The sequence below is a fragment of the Marmota flaviventris genome, chromosome 11, assembly GCF_047511675.1.
Source record: "Marmota flaviventris isolate mMarFla1 chromosome 11, mMarFla1.hap1, whole genome shotgun sequence".
Classification (NCBI taxonomy): Eukaryota; Metazoa; Chordata; class Mammalia; order Rodentia; family Sciuridae; genus Marmota; species Marmota flaviventris.
The window spans coordinates 48,965,167-48,986,233 of record NC_092508.1 but is presented as its reverse complement, the minus strand read 5'-3'; positions in this window follow the sequence as shown (position 1 = coordinate 48,986,233).

The following is a 21,067-nucleotide window of genomic DNA, read 5'->3' as shown; positions in this document are numbered from 1 at the left end:
GCTCAGTTAAGTTACTTAAAATCTTAAAATTTCCAGTAATTTGCAAGTCCCAGAATTCTTTGTGTTCAGTCACTTGTCAAATATTACATATTTATAATCACCTATGTATTTAACCAATCATGCTTTGACTACAGCCAGCCTCTACTGGAATTGTTCTCTGCTCAGTCTCCAAAGGGATATTTGATCCATCTCATTTACTTCAGAACCAAATCAAATTCTCCAAATTGGGATTCTATGTTGTCCTATCTGTTGTTACCTTCATTGTCTAAATTGCTGTCCTATTACTCTAAAAAATAATCTGTTAGCTTTAATTAAGCTGAAGTTTTACTGATTTTTCTTTCTCCTACTTTTGAATAGAAAAATTTTTCTATTTTCTTCCACTTACTTAAAATGCCTCCAAATTCTCCAATATCTAGTTTGAGTCCCTCCCACCCCAAGAGACACTCATTAATAATATTAGCTCTGAATCTGAGACAAAAATTCTTGAAGAACACACCACCTCCAAAACATCAAGTTATTCTGTAGTGCTAAGAGATGAAATTAAGGTGGAGAAAAAAACTCCTGACAGATTTTCTGATATTTACTGAGAAGACTTTTCTTCTGAGCCTGAGTTGGTTGCATCTAACTACTCTTTATATATTATACTTTGTTTTAGTTAAATACATTGTAAATTTTCATTATAATGTTAATACAATAGTTATTTATAATCAAATTCTGTTATTAATTTTCTGATTTTCTATTATTAGTAACTAGTTTATATCCAATGAGTGAGAAAGTATGTATTACACACATACTTGGAAATAAAATCTATGTATATCTTGAAGTTATTTTTGGTAATTTAATATATATGTATATGTATATACATATATATGCACATACATACATATATACACACACAACACAGGTGTTTATATGTATATGCACTTAATAAATGCATATAATTAATTATAGTTGATTAGTTTTGTTGTTCAAGGCAGACATAGTGTCCAAAACCTGTGCTTGCTGAGGAGACACAGAATGAAATGTTTTTGTTTGATACTGTGTATTAAAAAAACTTAACATAGTATCCAAAGAAAATGAGTTTTAAGTTCTAAGAAAATATTTTAAAATGGCTGTTTAAGCACAAACAATGAACAAAACTGTAAAGAAATTTATTAGTAAGACCTTGAGGATTTTAATTAATAGGGAACTAAAAAAATGATCTGAAGACCAGTGTATATTTCTTATCTTCAAATTTTATTTAAATTATGTATGCATATTCAGGTTTATTTTAAAATGTGCATTTTAAATTATAATACATTTCAATTTCAAATTTATTATATTCATAAACTACAATATACGTATTTTTAAATTTCATGCAAGCAATATTTTTAATGTAATTGAGTACAGGATATGTATTATATAATTTACATATACCCTCGTAGACACATTATAATGTAAGTTCTGACTGAGAATTTCCTTTGTTCCTACCTAATTTTTTTTCCTTGAAGCTTGGCTTGCAAAGAAGCTTCTGAAAAAATATATTTGTCAGAAATGGAGAAAAAATATGCTATTGAAGGATGAAAATTGCTAGACAAGAATTAATTGCTCCTGAAAAATGTATTCTTTTCTTCTGGATCCTATAGAGTTTGAAGGCCATGTCACAATTGTTTTAGATGGAATGCTTCTATACATTAGTTTATAGCAAAGTCAATATTTAAAAATGCGATTCCTCACACACAAAATAGACTCTGCACTTTGCCTGCCTCAAAATTTGATTCAGAATGTATTTTAAGGCTTGTACTAATTTTTTGTTCCCTGAAAAGACATTCTTAAAAGTTTAGAAAATGAATTATCCCCAAATACTTACATGTATGCATCTATAAAAAAAGTCATCTGTGAACTATACTGAGAGACAAGGATTTAAATGTTGATCTCAGTTCAAAGTTCTGTATCAACAACATCCTACAATTGAATTTTATAATGATCCTGTTACTTCTATAGTATTCTTTTAAGATTCTGGAAAATTTGCACTATTTGTTTTCTTATTAACAAAAGTCCTTTGAATTTACTTTCATTCAATTTATTACCTGGACCCATTATAACAGAGTAGAAAATATAAACATTTAGTGCTATGAAAAGAACTATAGAATTTATCTTATCCAACATTTTCCTTTTACAAGTGAGAAAACTGAGATTTAGTAAGCTTCAAGACTTGACAAAATGTTATGTGTCATGGCCAAGAATAGTTTTTTTTTTTTTTTTTGGTTTTTAAGATTTGTGTTCTTGTTTCTTGGACATCAACTAAAAGGTCACATAATCAGAAATTATTCCCTGAATCTGCAAGCTACACTTAGTGTTGTGGCTATGTAATCCTCACATACCCTATGCCGCAGTCTGGCTGGGCACAATTCAGGAGCCACTTGTCAAAAGAAACTAACTTTATTTTTAGAATCACACACGCCAAACAAAACAGCTCCTCAGGAAAACCTTCAGAGCCCAACTGCCACCACCGGCTTCCCACAAGCCTCTCAACCTCCCCAACTCCTCCTGCTCTTCAGGCGGAATGGCTGGGTCACGTGGGCGGAGCCAAAAAAAGTCCCCCAATGAGCAGCTCCTTAGTCTGAAAGGGCTGGGAAACAGCCCAATGAGCATCACCGCAGAGGAGCCAATCAGCTAGAAGTTGCTGGGGCAGCTGTGAGCCAATCATGAGCTGGCAGTCTGAAAGTTTGCTGGGGCCCCTTCAGCTGTGGCTCTCAACAACCCTATGCATTCACCACCTCCAGAATTATTGTTTATTTATCCGTATTTACCACAAGTTCTTGTTGAGCTGTAACTTCCTTACACATCTCTATAAACCCAGTACCATAAAACTACTCAAAAAACCAGGAGCATAGGAAATGTTTTATAAATGAATATCGTCAAGAGATAATGGGGAAAAGCCTGTTTATAAGGGCTAATTTGTGCTCATAAAACATATGGAACAACTTGGCGCTGGGTCTGTGGCTCAGTGGTAGCACACTTGTCTTGCATGTGTGAGGCACTGGGTCAATTCTTAGCACCACATATAAATAAATAAAATAAAGGTCCATCAACATCTAAAAAAATATTGCAAAAACATATGGAACAATTTAAATTGTTTTCATCTGGAAATGTCTAGACAAACCATCCATGCAATGGAAGACTATTCTACACTAAAATACAAAGAACTGATGTTCTAACAATATGATTGAACCAAGATCAAATTCTTCTAACATAATTTAGACATAAAAGGTAATATTGTACAATGTTATTTATATGGCATTTCTGGAAAAGACTAAACTATGATAACAGAAAATAAATCAATGCTTTTTAATTGCTAGTAGTGGAGGTAATGTTTGATGGAGAAAGGACAAGGGGAAATATCTTAATGTATTTTAGCAATTTTATAGGTTGATCATAATGGCATAAAGTGGCTATCTGGAGTAGAATTTCTTCTTCAGCAGGGCAGCCTTAGTTCTGCATTTCAGGTATTAAAACTGATTGAATCAGGTCTAAATTACTGAGGTAATTTCTTTTTTTTTCCTACAAATTATGGCCTTCAGTCTCATGTACACTAGCCAAATACATCAAAAGACAGTTTTAGCATTCTGCTAAAGTCAATGTAATGATTGCAAAGACAACTTACCATTTTTATCTTATCTCCCAAGTCTTTAAAGAAATAATTCCAGGATTTTGTTTTTTCTCTGGATATAATGTATTGTATGTTTAGATTCACTTGTACTTTCTCCGTGTTATTTATTGCTAGGTGTTTCCCCAAACTGTTTTACTTTTTATGACTCTTTAACTTAATTAATTTACTGTTGACCAAACCTTGGCCTAATTTGCCCTGTGATTCTTCTACCATTATGCCTATCATAATCTCAGAACAAAACTTCAGTATCTATAAAATGCAAAAGAAGCAGAAATTGATACTGTACAATTGCTACAGGTAAACTCAAATAGTTCACCTTGTTCTAATGTGATAATAATACCCATTCTTTTCTATTTAAATGAAGGCAATGAGCCTCAATCATTTGAGCTTAATCATTTCAGGGTATATGTCGACAAGCATGTATCTTCTAGAGCTTTATTTCAGACATGTTTGTCCAATACCAGGACTGTTAGGCCAGGTAACTTATGTAAACTACTTTTCTTAAATACATATGAATGAAGAAAAATGGTCCTTTTTCTAGGTAAGGTAAATAAGTTGTTCTATATATTTTAATATTATGCCCCAAATCACTCTAACGTGTATAGAGACTTCTGTAGAACTGAAAATTATTCATTACAGTTTTAAAAGTTTATCATAAAAACTAAATGAAAAAGTAAAAAGAAATTAAATGAAGTATAAAGTCCACATAGGTTGATAAAAGCTAATATAATTCATAATTTATTTGAAGCTTTGGATAAAATTATATTTGTAAAGTGTGTTTCCTTCTCAGATTCTGTCAATAACAAGAAACCACAAATAAGCAGAAACATTTCAAGAATTGAGTCTATTTGGAAAGTACATCAATACCAGGGAAAGAATGTCTTGTTCTTATTCCTGTCTCTAATCTCTTTGCTTGTTGTTCCTTACTAGGTAAAATTAAAGAAAGTTTTTGTTACACTTTGTATTCAAAAAGTTTGAGGACTCTATTCGAAATATCAAACAAAGTGGAAAGATATTTTCAGAATAAGGACAAATGAAAATCTAATTTAAAATATCACTGGATATAGTTGTGCAATGTGTTATAGCAAGGAAAAAAAATGAAAAGTGAAAAATAAATACATAATAAAAATACTGTTTACCTCTTTAAGATCCTGATATGAAATGAACTATAAATAAAATATTTGATCAAAAATTTCAATAGGTCTATCTGGCAAGAAGTGAAGCATGCATAGATGAATATTTTTGGTTTTCATAACTGTGATAATGGAGTAATTTTATAAATCCTACTCTCTTCCAGAGTAAAATTAATAGTGTCACAATGCAGACTATATTGGAGTAAGGAAGAGAGTAATTGGGGAGATTAAAGTGATTCCATCACTTAACAATTTTTCTATTTTATTTCATGGGCTAATACTTCACAAAATTTCTATCAAAATATTCTTAAGAACACAGGTGAAATAATCAGTACATATCAAGGCAAACAACTTACCTAGATTTTATTTTCAACGTTCACATTACTGTTTGCATTCCTTCTACACATAATATTTACACATTTAATTTAAAAATAGAAAGTTACCAAAATTTTAAGAAAAACTGATGCTCAAGGATGATGTGTTAATTTTATTCACTGGGTTTCCTTACCCCTAGAGGTTCTCATTATATTTTTCAGAAACAGAGAGAGACAAAGATAGAAACAAAGCTTTGTGAACTTTTGTTTATTTTTTAATGAGTGAGCTTCTTAAAGATAAAACATCTTGTGTAAAATTGTATGTTCCATTATGGTATGTGTTTTCAATGATGTTTTTTTGACATCCTGTGGTTTCAGAATGGCAATTATCTAAGACTAGTGTCAAATGTTTCAAATTCAATGAAAATAAGTATCAAATTACTTACTCCTGTGCTCACAACCATTACCTCCAGGTCCTAACTCATTGTCACCACACAAATACACATACTTTAACCACTCCTGTAAAATGACATCAACTCTTACAAGAAAAAAAGGGGGGCTTCTTATCATGGCTCCAACCAAGTATGGAACTTGACACATCCAAATTTACCATAAATGTTTTCATACTGAATTTGAGAAAGACCTTCGTGTTGATACTTCATAAAGAAGAAAAGAATAATAAGTTCAAAATATGTTCCTATGTTAAAATGTCTGGTCTACAACAAAAGCCTGCCCTCTAGTAGAAAATATTTACCAAAGAATTGTCCTCTCTGGGAAAAGGAAGCCTCTCACTGCAACTTGTTCTTTCTTCCCATCCACTGTCACATAAAAGTAGGAATGGAAAAAAATGTCAGTACTAACATATTTCAAGTAAATAGTTTGAAAACATTATAGCCAAGTAAGGGAGTAGGGGCAAAGAGAGGGAAGATAGTTAGATCACTGGAGAAACATTGATCAGGGTCCAACCTCTGAAACATTAGTCCCACAAAAGACTGGGATTTGACTGCAATGTTATCCAATTATGCTTTTCCTTCAGCTCTTACCACTATACCTACAACAAATGCTCCAGCTAAATAAGAGTGGTTATAGCTGAGATAACAACAGGATGCAGTCTTTATCTGAGGAAAAGTACTTAGGGAAGCCTAAAATGAAGAGGGGAAATAAAATCAAGAGCCATAAAGGAATTTCAAGTTGCTATTTGCAATAGCAAACAAAGACAGCTGGACTCCTGGCCACATTAACATAAATCTTCACACTAAAATCTGTTTCCCTCAATTTTCACCATTTCCTGACATTACTTATTACTAGATTTCATGCCTGGGATTTCAACAACAATGAAACCTTACAGCATGCCAAAAAAAAAAAAAAAAAAAAAAAAAAGAGAGAGAGAGAGAGAGAAGAAAACACATTCTGAAGAAATGAAATAATTCTCAGAAACAAACTTAAATGTGACACAGATGTTGGAATAATTAAAAAGATAATTTAAAAAACATGGTAATGCATTAATGGGCATAGAAAAAAAAGGGGATAGCATTTATTGGGTGATATAAGAGGTGGAAGCACCAAGAAAGAATGAAAAGGAAAGGCTAGAGATGAAAAAGACTAATAACCGAAGAATGCCTATAAGGGGATCATCAGCAGACTTGACATAACTCACAGAATAATCAGTGAACACAAAAGTAGATTAAAGAAGCTCCTCAAACTAAAATGCATGTGGAAAAATGAATGAAAAAAATAGAGAGCATTCAAGAACAATATATATTATAAAATATATTGTAATATATTATGCACAAAACATTATGCAACTGAAATACAATATATTGTAATATGTTATAAACTCAATATAAATGTAATTGGAATACCAGAGAAAGAGCAAACAAAGAGACAATAAAGCATAAGAAATATTGGAAGTAATAGTAACTGAGAATATTCCAAAATCAATGACAGACACAAAATCAGGTCCCAGGTCCATGAAGCTCATGACCATGACCAGAGAACAAGACCATACAGAATCAAGAAACCAAGTCTAACAAACTAACGAACTGAAGCATATTGTATTCACACTACAGTAAACCAATGACAAAAAAAAAAAAAAAGATTAATGAATAAGTTGAGAAGTCAGCTTACATGTTACAAGGATCAGTGAACTTCTAGAGAAAAATTATGCAAGCAGGATGAAAGTGAAGTGAAAAAAGATCAATGATCTAGAATTACATATACTGAAATAGTATCTTTCAAACTAAGAAAGAAATAAAGATTCCGTGCTGAACCAAAACTGCAGAAACTCATGGCAGGTAGATCATTCCTACAAAAGATGGTGAGAGGAAATTTTAGGACAATGACGTAGGTCAGAAATATGGGTCTAAACCAAGGATGGAAGAATTAATTTTACCATTGGAGTTGTAACCACTGGGATATTATTTTGAAAGAGGTATATTTGTTTTATTAAAAGAGGAGGTAAAATTCAATAATATATAATGCTTAGTTAAAACCAAGGAAGGCAGAACAAAGAGGGGACTAAATAAAGAACACAACAAAAGAGAAAGCAAAAAGTGTTATAAATTAAAACAAGTATGTGAAATTTTAAATGTAAATGAACTAAATACAGCAATTTAAAAAAATATCACCAAAATTTATCTTTAAAAATCCAAAAAGACACTGTATGTTGCCTACAAGAAACCCACTTTAAATAAAGAAAGTTTATAGGTAAAAAGTGAAGAGATGGAAAATGAAGTAATGGTAACACAACTCAAAAGAATGCTGGTGTGTCCATAATCATTACAAAGATGACTTCTAAGGAAGCAAAATTATCAGGTACAAAAGGGACATTGCACAATAAGAAAGAAATATATTTCCCAAAAAGGCAAAATAACCCTAAACATATATGTAACTAGCATCCAAATGTCCAATAATGTGAGGTGAATGAAGTAATGATTGAACTATAAGGAGACATGGACAAATATACTCTTACAATTGAAGATTTAAAAACCCCTCTTCCATTAATTGATATATCAAGCAGACAGAAAATCAGTAAGAATATAGAAGACTAAAACAGCACTATCAATCAACTTGAATTAATTGACATTTATAGAACAGTCCTACATAGTTACCCAGTAGAGTTGAACACTTGTGTCCCCACAAAGACCTGCATATGATTTTTATTATAGCTTCATTCATGATTATCAGAAACTGAAAATGACCAAGATGTCCTTTGATGGTAAATAGACAAACTGATTATCCATATAATGGAATACCATCCAGTTTTAACAAAGACATGGATTAATCTTTAGTGCATATTGCTAAGAGAAGGACGCTAGTCTAAAAAGGTTATATATACTTCCATTTCAATTATCTGAATTCTGTATAAGATAACACATGTCTCTTGTATATATTCTGTATAAGACAATACATAGGTTTGTGGTTTTCAGGTATTTGAGTAGAAGGTATTTGTATTATAAATGCATGAAAAGGCTTACTCATGTGGGGAAATAGGTGTTTACCTTAGTAACTTTGGAAATGGATTGATTTTGTAAGGCTACAGGCAAAATTAACTGAACATGAATGCTGTATTATAGTTAATAAAGTTATTTCCCAATTGAGTAAGAGTTAACAACTTTGAAACAACAAACTATACAAAATGAAATTAGACAAGTAAGTAAATGAATGACAAATGTTAGAGACTAGGTTTCTTACTGTTGATGTGGAGATTATATACATAAGCAAAAGGGCAATGTGGCACTAGATTGGAACTGAAGTCATCGGTATAAAACCAAGTTTAATTCAATATAGGTAATCATGGTGACATACAAAAATCTTCATAAACATGTGAGTACACAGATGTTTGTATACACACATGTATTCCCTTGCTCTTCCAGCTGGGAAGACATACAAGCAACAATATTTCAGTAGCAATGAGCACAACTGGTGTCCAGATACAAATTTTTGTTAATTTACTTGTTCTATTTTAACTAATATATAAAACATGAAAATTGTACATAGTCATGTGAATTTTCAATATATGTGAAACATCATATAGTATGGTATTTAAATCAGGTTAATTAAATCTGTCTCCTCAAATATTGATCATTTCTTCATGGTGAAAACATTTTAAATCCTTTTTGTCTAGGATATTTATAACCTTTTTAAAATATGCAATTGGTTATTTTTATCTATAATCACCCTACTGAGCAACAGAACATAAGAACTTACTTGCTCTCTTACCTAACCAAATATTAATATCCATTCTGAAACGAAAGGAATCAGGGCTCAGGCAGTAATAGATAATTCTGAGGTTGCTGTACCATATGCTCATGATAAACCTGAAAAGTTTTGAAATGCCATTAAGAAAAAGCAGGCAATAAAAACCCCAAACTTCACAACTATGAACCTCTTTCAAAGTGACAGAAGAGCTAATTGAAAGTACTTCCCAATGGCCATTGCTGAAGCAATATACAACATAGTATTGCATAAATCAAAATGCAGAGTAAATATCCACAATGATACAAAACAGAATTAAATAAATTAATGGAAGAGAATGATTTCCCCACACCAAAGATTTCTAAATAATTGGTGTAGATACTTCCTGGTTAAGGATATGCAGCATAATTTCCACTCCTAAAGTGTGGTTGCTCACAGAGACATCTTTCAAAACACACACACACACACAAAAAAAAAACAGTGTGGAAAAGGCAAGAAAAGAGTAGTTTACTGTGCAGACTATGAGACGCATTACCTCTATCAGGTGATCAGGGTCAATATTAATAGTGATAATTCAAGTTGACAGCACATAACTTAATAAATTATGATGAGAGGAGAACTTGCCTCTGTGGTCTTCCTCACCAAACTTACATTCTCACTCTACTCTTCATGAACACATCAAACAAATCCTGAATAGGAACATTGTACTTAAATGTGACCAGAATGAGTTAACAGGCATAGACAAAAGGAATCTAAGGAAACATGATAAGTAAGTTCAATGTGGTACCCTTGAGTAAAATTTTGGAATAGTAGAAGGACATTAGGTATAAATTAAAGAAGTCAGGATGCAGCATAAACTTTTTAAATAATAATGCATCAACATGTGTTTATTCTTCAAGACAGAAGGATCATTGAATCTAAAATATTAACATATATATGGAATATGTTGTCTATGGAAAGTCACAACTTTTGTGTAAATTAAAATTTATTCTAAAATATAAAAGTGTAATTAAAGTTATGAAGTTTCCTACTTGCCTATGAGAGTCATTATTTTTTTTAAGAGAGAGTGAGAGAGAAAGAGGGAGGGAGGGAGGGAGAGGGAGAGAGAGAGAGAGAGAGAGAGAGAGAGAGAGAGAATTTTAATATTTATTTTTTAGTTTTCGGCAGACACAACATCTTTGTTTGTATGTGATGCTGAGGATCGAACCCAGAACCTGGGCCTTAGGCATGCCAGGTGAATGCGCTATTGCTTGAGTCACATCCCCAGCCCAAGAGAGTCATTAATTTTGATCTCTTGGAATTAGAACTGAGGAAACAACACAAACATATGCACTTTAAATGACAGTGGAACAAGGAGCAACATAGAAGAAAGGGTAGCCTCACCTAACATCAACTATACTTTTCCCATCCTTTTTTTCAAATTGTTTTATTCTGGGGCTGGGGATGTGGCTCAAGTGGTATTGTGCTCGCCCCGCATGCACATGGCCCGGGTTCGATCCTTAGCACCACAGACAAAGATGTTGTGTCGCCGAAAACTAAAAAATGAATATTAAAATTCTCTTTCTTTCTCTCTCTCTCTCTCTCTCTCTCTCTCAAAAAAAAAAAAAAAAAAAAAAAAAAAAAAAAGTTTTGTCCTGCAGAGTAGTTAATGATTGGGTCCAGAAAAAACAGACCAAAGTTTTTATTGTAATAGAGCATGGCAATCAATATTCAAAATGACAAATCTAAATTTATAGGCACATCAAATTTTATTAAAATACTCTGTTTACTAAGTCAGTGAAGTATGTAATATGTTTAAAATTAATAAGGTTTTTAAAAATTTAAGGGTATTGAAAATTTACTTATCTAGGACGCTTAAATCCCTAATAAAATTATTTCTTAACTAGATGGTAAATTATGTCTAGAATGCCATACAGTAGTTAGACTATATATCAATGATGTTTCCATTAGCAAGTTTCCTAGGATAAGTTATATTATATGAAAAGTGTATTCTAATTTGACTTTTAATTCAATAGATTGTTTGATTCCTAATATTAATCTATCTTGTAATTCTGAATAAATAAGTGGATTATTTTGCTCTGGCATAAATTAAAATTGTAGTCTCTTGAAAATGGCAAGAGACAACTGTGGTATGTTTTGAATACCATAAATGAGATTTTGTATTGATATGGAAATAATATGCATTTTTTTTCTTTTAAGAAACCAATAACTTCTAAAGAGTTTATGAAGCTTTGAAAAAAAAAAAAAATGTAAATTCTCCCTCCAGGTTTTTGTGGAATGATATTAACTACAGGATATTTGTAGACACTGTCTTTTTTCATACTGGAAATTTCAAAATGGCCATTCAACATTAATTGTAGGTTTATGTATCTATTTATACTATATCATAGGGAATATAATTGAACATTTTTAATTCAAACCAAACCAAGGATGTAGAATGAAATTGAATTGAGTGAATAACTTTTGGTCAACCCTGTGATTCAATATTTGATGCACTGCTAATTTGACTCAATTTGTGCTTTTTTGGTTATTTTCTAATGACAATGTTGAAAGAATGTTTGAATGAGAAGTTGTAAGAAGATATTCAAGAAATTCTAACATGCTTATAAGCATTAATTTCTTACTATCTTAAATATCCACAATCATCTAGGACTTTCTTTGTTACTCTAGAAGAGAATGTAGGCAATTGGCTGGACTCTCCAAAGAATTATCTCTGGAATTTGGGTTTCTAGAACTGTTTTTAACAAATGAATGCCTGGACTTTTCTACTGTTTTTGCATCTACTGTGTTTTCATGGTAAATCATGTTGGATTTCAGCTACCTCTCCTATTTTTGCCTTTACTCTTTCTACGTGCGCTTTTGGTGCTGTGTTTTTGTGCATGTGTATGTTATCTGACATTATTCGACACTGACAGTATTTAATTAGTTTTTAATTTTATTGAATTTCTTTTGGTTGTCATTCTGGAATATTTCTATGTGATTCTTTATATTTTTAATAAATGTCTGTCCTAACTCAGGTATGTGAGATGACAACATTTTCCTCACTAGAAACAACAATATGTGTAGAGGTAATAGCATCAATGTAAGTAACACTTTCTAGTTTATCATCACAAGTGTTTATTTTTTATTTATGTTAAAAAAGTTAATTTACTTTTATCAAATTATCATACTACCCACTACTACAATTGATTCTTGAGACCCTTTTCTCTGTTCTTTAGCAATATTTTATTTTATTCTAATTTTTTGACATTTTTGGAAGGTCTACCATTCCTTTACTTTAAGTCTGGTTACTATTTTAGTATATTTCTGCCTTGGTTCAAAAAAGTCTGGCTACTAATTTCAAAAGTCAATAATGACAAACAAAACTATGTAGGACCATCTAGAATTCTTAAAATATTGAATTGCTTGAAATGTTTTAGTTCAGGAATAATTTCTTGATGGCTCTTGATTTCTCAGGCCATTGGAATGGTGAGCCTTTTCTTTGAGCAGCTTTGAGTCTTACCTCCAAGCTTTAGCTGAATCAGCTGGTAATACAGGGCATCATGAGAACAATGCTTTGTTGCTAAAATTTATGTCTATCCTTTTCCTCCTCATGTTGCCAAATAGTCTAATATAGATGCTTGAGAAATGCCTAAAGTACTTATTGGAAATATAACAGACAAGCTGATCTAAGTTTGTAAATAACATCACTATATCTCAAGATAACAAAATCATAGATGTGCACTTAAATTCATCACCCACTACAGCCCTCTCCACATGTATTACCATGTTATAGTGAATATACTATGTATTTCTATATAAAAAGAGAAGTCTTATATTATGTATCCCTCCATATTTTACTCAATAGCTTAGAGAATTTATATAAATTTTAAAGAAACCAGCCCCTCTGTTAACCTTTACTTATAAACTTTTGAGGATTTTATTCTCATTGAATTTTAAATAGCACTATTATAACTACCAGAAACAAAACAAAACAATCCCAATTTCCCTCAAAGGAGCCTAATTCAATTTGTAACATCACTGATATGGATTTACTTTTTCTTCTGTCCCTTCCTCTTTCCTCTTTTTTTTTTTCACCCCTCAGCTTTGGTCTCTTTTCTCCCACATCAACCACCCACCCATCCCATCACCATTCTAAATGTTTGCACTCACCTAACTAGACATCCCAGGACTATCTATTCCTTTATACTGAGGATTTCTGGTCCTTGATGGTATCTTAAACAGCCATGAGACCTAATTTTCTGGCAAATTAAATTTCCTACATTTCCTGTATCATTGAAATCAAATCTGCGGACTGCTTATATTTGTGATCCTCAATCAAATTCCTCTTGAATAAGTATCTCCCCCCCCCCCCATTTTTATCCTCTGACCTACAAATGTTATATTTGATTGTATATTGCATTTTATTTAATATGATCATATAATTTCATGTCATGTGTCATAGTTAATGTTGTATATAATAATATATCTTTTGGATTATCTATGTGATTCATTTTTTTAGTTGTTTCAATTTCAGTTCATTTATACTGTTTGTCTCTCATACATCATCAAAAATAAAATCTGATTTATTCCTAAATGTGTGTAACCATAGTTCAGATGCTATAAACAAGTTTAAAAGTTGAGTGTTATAGGTTCAATAAATTATATATATCCAATTTATAATAATTTAAATAAGTATTTTTATTAAAAGGAGACATAGGTATCACATGCAAACAACATGTAAAAGCAAGTCGACCTTAAGAATATGTCTGTAGGAACATTCTCCATCTTTGACCTAAGTGGAAGAGTACATTATAGGAATAGCTCAGTTTCTCCTGAGCTTCTAAAAGCCCAAGCCCATGTCATATCCTAAAATGCAGAATAAGCCACTTTGACTTGGTGGGTTCTGGGGCACTCCACAGATAAAACAAATTGGAAGGAAATTGTGTGATTTGACAAATAAAAGTTATGTGGATTGTAAATGGGAATGGAATTTATTATGCATAATTTCAAACTTGTTTTCATAAAATCCCTACCTGAATTTTATGAGGTGTCCATTTCACATTACCTCCTAAGCCCTGATAAATCCCTGAGAAACATGTTTTTCTAATTTCTAATCTATGAACTAAATGTTTATGTCCCCTAAAATTCATATTTTGAAATCATAATCCCTAATATAGAGGTATTATGAAGTGGGGCCTCCATAAGTAATTAGGTCATGATGTCAAAGTCCTCATGAATGGAATTAGTGCCCTTCTGAGAAAAGAGGGAAGGGATGATCTCTTGGCTGTGTGAAACAGCAAAACACAGAGACTGTACAGCCAAAGGCATCAGACTGCCAACCAGGAGGGGCCTCATCAGATTTTCAATCAGTGGGAATGAACCTTGGTCTTATACTTCCTAGGTTTTAGAACTGAAAGGAGTTGTTTAAGATACTCAGTCTACGATATTTTATAATAGCAGTTTAAAGTTACTAAGACATGCATCACTTTGATGAGTAATATAATTTATATGGTTTTAATTTGCACTTATTCGGTTCTAAGTCAATATAAATAAACATAAGCTTGAAGTCTCATGGAAAGCATCCATGTCCTCTAGTTCATACCACAAAGAGATGTGCTAGAAAAGAGAGGTGTGAAATACATATATTATGTTAGGTGAGAGTATTCGGTACTGATCTTTTACATTTTTTCTTAAACCCGATCACATCTGCAATATATGTAGAATCTTTGCCACAAAATTTATCTCATTTGAACAGTGTGAATACCTGGATTCTTAGTTGTATTGTAGTTTAATTTTGTAAATTCTCTACAGTGTTTTTTCTATATTCTAAAGATTGCTTTCTCAAATCACTTTCAAGATTGCCAACTTGAGATCATTTTTTTGATTCATCTAATTTGAGCCACTAATATTCCTTACCTTTGAACACCGTCTCCTTAAAATCAATCCTTATTTTGGAGGGAATGATTTCTGATACATTCCAATGTCTCAGTTTTATTATTTTTATTTAATTATTTATTCATATTTCATGGTACTGAAGATCAAACCAGGGACTTTTTACCAAGAAGTTACACTCCCTAGGCCTCTTTTTTTTTTTTTTTTTTAATTCTTTTTATTTTGAGACAGGATCTCATTAAGTTGTCCAGGATGGCCTCAAAATTGCAATTCTCCTATTCAGCCTCCCCCACTAGATAAAATTATAGGCATGCAGCACCACACCCAGCTTTAAACTCTTGGTTCTAAAATCTTCTTTGGCTTCTCATTTTTTGTGTTCTTGTGGTAAACCTTGAGCTGAGAGTTTTTATCCAAATGAAGGCTCATCGACCTCATCCAGCTCTAGTTTTTAAATGGAATTGATATGCCCCTCACTTTGAAATGAGTATCTGTTCCTGACTCCAGACTGGCCATCTCCACTGTCTCTATTTACATGTATAAAAGGAATCCAAATATTACTAAAAAAAAAAAAATCTAAATGTTAGTTTTTCCCCAGTTTACTTTTGTCCGTACTTTCCCATCTCAAAAAACTCCATCAGCAACCCCTCCTTTGCAAGGGTCAAGATTCTCAGAAATATTTCATTAGTCTATCATGTAACACCCTATTTATCAGTCAATCCCATCAATTGTAGCTCAGAAGTATTTCCCTAAATTGTTCCTACTTCCCCTTTCCTCTTCCATCTTAGACCAATTGCTTTCATTTCAATATTTCTAAATATTCTGCTTGCTCTAACATATAATCAGTTATTCACATACTGAGAAGTAGAGAAGGTATCTGAATCTTCCTTTCTCCTTCCCAAGTACATCTCCGTCTTTCTTTTACTTTTCTTTGCTTTTATCCAGATACGTGTTTGTATGTTTCTGCAAGTCAGGCTTATCTTTTTTCTTCCCCCTCTTCCAGCTTTCTCTTTCTTTTTTGTTTCTTTTATCGAGCTCATTATCTGACACTAAAAATCCCATGTAAACAACATGTGTTTTCCTATCTATATTTATGCCTGTTAGTTCTTTTACAAAATATATACTTGCTCTTGTTTTTATACAAACCAACCAAATCATATTTTATACTCTTTGTTCTGTCAACCTTACCATTTTATATAATAAAACAACTAGATAATTCTACCAAATCAATAAGTATGGATTTGCTTTATTATTTACCAGATGCATCAAAGGATATAATACAATTTTTGTATCTTTTGTCTTATTGATGATCATTTCCCTTGTTCTCAATTTTTATAACTATGCACAATTGAATGCTGATGTATAAAACGGGCTTATAAATATCATTATATACTAGTACTTCTCTGTACCATGTCCCAGGAATACAATGACTAAGTAAAAATTTATATGCAATTTTAATTTTGATTTTTATTGCCAGATTGCTTTCAAAAAGCTGTAAAACAGGAATGTGATAATTGTTTGTTCTTTTAGTATTTATAATAGTATATTTCAATGTTTTTTCTTTTGTTAATTTAGTTATGTGTCATCCAATTACATTAATTTCTTTGGCAACGTATTAGAAATACAATTTTGGCTCTTAAATTTGCACTATTTTGGAACTTATCCCAAAACTACTTACTAGAATTGAAAAGTAAGAGAGGAAAAAGATATTTTGAAAATATCAATATCCATATCAGCTAAATATATTTTATAGAACAACAGGCAATCATTTTTTTAAGATGTGAAATAGCTGCATAATATAAATTCTTTCATTCACTTAAGATTGAACCAAAGAAAATTTTGAAATTTCTCTCATGATTTTTATATTTCATTAATTTATCTATTTTCATAGTTCCCCTATTTCTACCAGCTATCAAGACTTACATTCTCAAGTAGTGTTAAGTTATTGTTCTCCTCTGTCAGGTCTGATCAATTTCAGCTGTAAGCATATTGTCTCAAAATCAGAAATTAAAGCTTGAAAACATACAGGATAAGGTCTTGCTTATGCCCTTTCTTTTAGAGGTTAATTAAGTGAATTTAAGAGAGTTTAAGTCATTATTAATCTCTAACAAAGTTGCTTTAGTTGGAGATGCCTTAAAGTGGTTTGGAATAAGGTGCTAATTGTGATAGTATTTACCCAAGTACAGTTTCTAAACTTCATTGATATTAAGATGCCTTTGAGTTGGTAAGATCTCTAATTTTATGATTGCTGCCACATGATGGATTATTTCATGCAGCTAATTGGCAGTGTGTTTTCGTTCATAGTGGAGGCTTTTTTAAAAGCACTTATTAAAATGTATAGGGCATTGCATTTGTAAAGTATAGTCTTCATTTGTAACAAGTCCCACATTTCAACACAGTAGAATTATAGTACAGAAACAGAAACATGGATATAGGGTTACTTTTAGGTAATAGTAATCTAATAAATACCTTACAAATTGCCATAGTCCCTTAAATTATACATTACCATTATCACCTGAAGGTAAGATTAGTACTAGTTATTCAATACATTTTTCATAACTAGTATATACCAGTGTTTCTCATACTTGAATACATATAGATCCTTTTTAAAAGATTCCCTAGCACAGAATATGTTTACTCATGGCATAATTTTACTTAAATATGCTAGCATCAAACTAATTATACCACCCCATATGCTTATAGCACTATGTAAACACAAAACAAAAAAAAAAATAGAAATCAAATGAAAATACAACAGGCAGAATATCCAAATTTACGATCTTAATTTAATACAACAGATGATGTTGCATTACTGAAATCAAACCCTATCTCAAACATGAGTTTGTTTATGAGTGTTTGTGTGTCAATACTGATCTCAGCATGCATTAAGTTTATGGTTACTGGTTCTATGGTGAAGCATTCTATAACTTTGCTCCAATTTAACTATGCAACACCATCAAATTAGCATGCCTTAATATTTCTTGACCTTATCTTAGAGCAAACTAATCTCTTATATATTAAACTCTAAGATTTTTCCTCATTAGCACAAAATAATATAAATTAATACTTAGTACCAATATGATAATAAACATAAATGGAAACCAAAAATATAGACAGGTAGAATTTAGTTACAAATTATCTAGCTTTATGGGCATATAGAGGATCTAAAATATCCATTTTTAACTTAAAGATTACTATAGTATTGAAAAGAAAAATTTTGAATCTCAATATTGAACTCAATGACAACTAAAAATGCATCACAAACACATTTTAAAAACACCAGGATATGCATTTTACTTGGTTGGTTGTTTTTCTAAGATAGAATAGATTAAAAACTTAGTTCACACAAGCTCAGGGAATGCCGAGTCACTGGAACCTATAAGTCCTTCTAATTTTGGGGTCATTCAGTGAATGTTGGGGAGTTATATGGACAAACATAACAAAAGTAACAAGAAATTGCTATGACAGGGAGTAGAAAGTCCAGACATCTGAAGGTTATAGCATGTGGAATCACACATCAGTAGGCAAACTCAGGGAAGATTTACCTCACTCTGAAAGAACTGGCCTGAATGGATTAGGGTTAGGATTCAAGACCCTGGGTTCCAGGTACTCCTCTGGGAAAGGGGGTATGAACTTGGTTTTACATATTAAAACCACATTGTCCTGAAATCTTGTGTGATTCCAGAACAGATGAGGAGCGATGCTTAATTACTGAGCATGAACATAATGTCCATATTTGGTTAAGCAAAGCAAAATGAGGAGCAAAGAGTGGAGTTTACAAATATAAACACAAAGCAAAGGATTTTTATTTGAAATACAATTGTATAAAGGACAAAATTGAAGTGAGTGGTGGCAAAAATGAACTGTAAATTTTTAGACTGATGACACTTTTATACTTCAAATTTTAATCATATTTTCAGTTGTAGAGTTACAAATTGAGCATGTGATTTATCATTATTCTATAAAAATATTAAATGGCTGATTAAAAATATTGATTCTACATATTTATAATAAGAAGTTATATCTTAAACGATTTCCAAATTACACATATAAAAAACTTTATTCATAAAATTAAGATGGCATGATTTATAGAAATAATTCATATCAAAACATTTATCAACAGTCTTAAAGATATCAGAATTATGTAATAGGAATGGATCATGGATATCAGAAAAGCTTATGACACAATAAGAAATTTAAAGATGCTTATTCATGTGTTTAATCTCTTGAAAACAAGACAAAAAGAAAGAAACGAAAACAAGATGGAAGGGCACAATGGTTTATCACTGGCTACTGATTTTAACTTATTGCTGCAGAAAACATAATCTCTTCTCTGAGATGATTAGAAAGTCCTCATTTCCTACTTTTTTCTTTTTATTTTTACAAAAATACTTTCAAAAGAGTACTTTTTGTATGTAAATATAAGAATTCTATTGTCTGTATTAGTTGTTAGTTAAAGTTAGAAACCAGATTCCACATGGTGGTGGCTTATTGTTCTGAACATTAAGGTTGATGTGATGAAGAGTCTATTAGCAACAGAGCTCACTTGGTAATAGCATAATGATTATCATTTAGCATAATCAGTAATTTAATTTTAATGACCATTATTGCTATGACCTCTAAATTTGAATAAGGGTGCACAAAATAAGTCTCTTCCAAAATATGTCTTTGTTCAAGGTTTAGACATAGACTATTGCAGATCACATTTAGTGTTAGTTAATTTTAAAGTAGATTGCCTTATATAGAGAGAAAAATGACAAATTTTATGCAAAAATTCCTCTTTTCTTTTTTAATTAGTAGCATAGATTAATAGCAGATTTATGTTATATTTGTTACCATTTATGTATAGGATTAGATATGACCAAAAACCACCGTTTATCATTAAAGTAATAAGTAAAATAGGTATATTTTTCTCTAACTTTTTAATTTTATCAGAGATTACTAAGGGATTTCATTAAAGTGTATTTTAATCTGGTATGTGTATGTACACACACAGACAGGATACACAGATAAAAACTTTGGCACTAGAAACACAATATGGATTTCCACATAAGTTATTATAACTGTGTTCCCTGTTTCCTGAATTGGAAGTTGAGATTTCATGCTACAAAGATTTGAATATCTAGTCATAAGTATTCAGAAATACTTCAAAAAATCCCTTTAGATTATTCGAACTAACACACTCATAAAACAACATTATCTCATCCTTTCACATAGGATACTTCTTCGATTTTCTTATGAACCTCCTTGGTGTGGCTCAGTAGTAGTAAAGATGTTTTCTCCTGTCTAATAAATGAGTTTTCAAAATTTCAAAAGACATAAAATCATGCAGTTCTTCCCAAAGTGATGTTTGCAGATAATGCTTGTGTGTTCAATATATAAAGAGAAAAAAATCTGTAATGATAAGAGCCAGGAATTGATTTAATTTCCATGCAATATTTAGTGGGGATCAATTGAAATTTTTTTCCCAGTAGAATTGTGTTCATACTGAATTCTAACAAATCATTGGGTGAGCTCTTCTACAGAGTATAGAAGTTTTGTAAATTATCACTTCTCTCTCAAGACTTCCAGACTCCCCCAAGTGGATATCTGAAAAATTAAGCCAAGTAAGTCTAAATAACTCTGGCACTTTATAATGAGCTTTAATCAATCCACATCAACTTTTTTTAGATTAAAGCATGATGCATGTAGAATTTTTCTTTTGATGAATCTAGCATTCCCCTGTTCTATCACCTATAATTTATAATTTACTCACAGGAATACTGGTTCTCTTATTAAGACTCTTTCTCTTTTCTATTTCCTTCTTCAAAAAGTGAAATCAAACTGTTACCTTCATTAAGGACCATATTATGGTTTGCAGGGTCAATGCTACATAAAATTATCCCCATATGGGATGCACA